The sequence below is a fragment of the Ostrea edulis genome, chromosome 10, assembly GCF_947568905.1.
Source record: "Ostrea edulis chromosome 10, xbOstEdul1.1, whole genome shotgun sequence".
In the NCBI taxonomy this organism is placed as follows: Eukaryota; Metazoa; Mollusca; class Bivalvia; order Ostreida; family Ostreidae; genus Ostrea; species Ostrea edulis.
This window is the reverse complement of record NC_079173.1, coordinates 33,003,462-33,006,269: the sequence shown is the minus strand read 5'-3', so window position 1 is coordinate 33,006,269 and position 2,808 is coordinate 33,003,462.

Here is a 2,808-nt window from a genome sequence, read left to right as displayed (position 1 = left end):
AACGGAATGTCGTACATTATTTAGAGATTTGTACTATACAATAGACCGGAAGTTATGACTAGTATTGGAACGTCGTATATTATTTAGAGATTTGTATACAACAGACCGAAAGTTATGACTAGTATCGGAACGTTGTATATTATTTAGAGATTTGTATACAACAGACCGGAAGTTATGACTAGTATCGGAATGTCGTATATTATTTAGAGATTTGCACACAACAGACCGGAAGTTATGACTAGTATCGGAATGTCGTATATTATTTAGAGATTTGCAGGGAACAACTACTTTTGGAAGAGCTCTAAAGTCACCACTCCCTGGCTTTACCCTGATCATGGTTGAATTTTAAAACCACTATATCGCTGTAATAGGTTCTGATCATGCACATCTTATGGAATATTTACCCTCGACTATTTACACTATTGCAACATTAGTCATCAGTATTTGCAATGTATTCTTCATACATTTCTATATTAGTTGCATGAAACTATGAAACATTTTGAAACATTTTTATTTCACTAAAGGCTCCACATGGAGCATGATAGTACAAAAAAGGTAAAATCAATAACAACAATGTTGAACACAATGAACGAAACACAACAGGAAGGTAATATTATGAAAATATGCACAGTACTAACTTGATATATTTGGCAAGCAAAATAACAAAAGCGTGCTTGCCTATCGTCATCTTGGACTACGTTAACGCATATCATTTAGAGATTTGCAGAAAAAAAATAACCTGTGTAAAGAAGAACTATTTTCGGAAGAGCTCAATCTAATTAAAATTAGACCTTTCATCTCGCTCTTCGTTATCTGTTTGTCGCTCCTTTCACGAGCGACAAACAGATAACGAAATGCGGGATGAAAGGTCTAATTTTAATTAGATTGGGAAGAGCTCTAAAGTCACACCCCTTCTTTCTATTGAAACACTCTAGTCGTCATCCTCATTTAGTCCGGTCACTCCCCCTCCCTTCTATTCACACACTCTAATCGTCATCCCCATTTAGTCCGGTCACACCCCTCCCTTCTATTCAAACACTCTAATCGTCATCCTCATTTCGTCCGGTCACACCCCCTCCCTTCTATGCACACACTCTAATCGTCATCCTCATTTAGTCCGGTCACACCCCCTCCCTTCTATTCACACACTCTAATCGTCATCCTCATTTCGTCCGGTCACACCCCCTCCCTTCTATTCAAACACTCTAATCGTCATCCTCATTTAGTCCGGTCACACCCCTCCCTTCTATTGAAACACTCTAATCGCCATCCTCATTTAGTCCGTAAAAATGTCTTCATCTGAAATCACTTCAACTCTTCTTCGTAGGCGGGTGCATTGAATCAGAAATTAGTATCAAAACCCCTAATATTTGCGTCATTTTATTAACTTCACCTTACAACAAATGATAGAAAATAGTACAAATGACTAAATAGGAGACATATTTCAAGCCCTATAAAATATGTCAAATCCAGGAGCTTTTAGGCCCCCACCTGGACCCACTAGGGGCCTAAAGGCGGTCCCCAGACCCCCTGCCTCATAAAATTGCGCCCTCCGTAACTGCAATTCCTGGATCCGCCACTGATTGCGATGATACTAGTACATGTAATTACCTCATGAATGAATGTGAAAGATGTGCTATGAATCCTGATATAGTTCGACTGTTTTAAAGAAATAGTATTGCTCATTTTGGTGGAAATTTTTCTCACCCCAAATCATCTTATTCCTTTCTAGTATGATTAAAAACGATATGTGACCGCGACTGCGAAAAAGGGCCCAGATGAGTAAACATTTATTTATTTATTTTTGCTTCTTTATAACCAGAATACATTGAAGAACAAATACAGAAAAAATCATTTAAATATCTCTAAAAATAAAGAAGATATAGTCCTACACATTGTATATACAACGCACCCATTATAAGACTCATGACGTCATTCCGCGTTCTGACGTATTTACAGCTATCAAGTCAATACTAAAACAATCTTTTTTTATTCAAGCTTTAAACATTTATTAATTCCTGCTTAAAACTGTCAGATAAATTCAAATACACTATTATATAAAGTAAAACTTATGCGATACCAATTTTGATGCACCAGATGCGCATTTCGACAAATAATGTCTCTTCAGTGATGCTCAACCGAAATGTTTGAAATCCGAAATAACTATGAAGTTTTAGATCTAAATATAGCCAAAAACAGCGTGCCAAACAAGTGGAGCCAAATTCGTCCAAGGATAAGAGCTATGCATGAGGGAGATAATCCTTAATTTTGAAATGAATTTCTAAATTTTATAACAGCAACTGTGTTTCTGAGTTATTATGACAATGGAATTCATAGGGCTGACTATGATTTAAGGAGACTGTTGTCAACAAATAAACAACACAACCATCTTCAACTATCTAAGACTTCTTAAATTACTAGTAACCCATTGGACATTTTCATACATTGAAATTCACTTGCAATCAGTCAATTATTGATTTCATTCCAAATTAGGTAAACATTTAAAAATCACCAAATTCTTTTTTTTTTTCAGGAGGTAGAAAAAGCTTCTAAAATGACCATGACTACCTTGTCTCTATAATACTTCATTTTAGACCTCAATGAAGAAGACGAAAATAGCAGTTTTCATTTGAAATGATAAGATAAGCAGAAACGTTTATTTGCACAAAACAAGCAATGAATTTAACAAGTAAACAATGAACATTTGAATAAGAAATACATGCAAGTTACATGTGAATTGTATAGCATATACATGCAAGTTACATGTGAATTGTATATCATATACATGCAAGTTACATGTGAATTGTA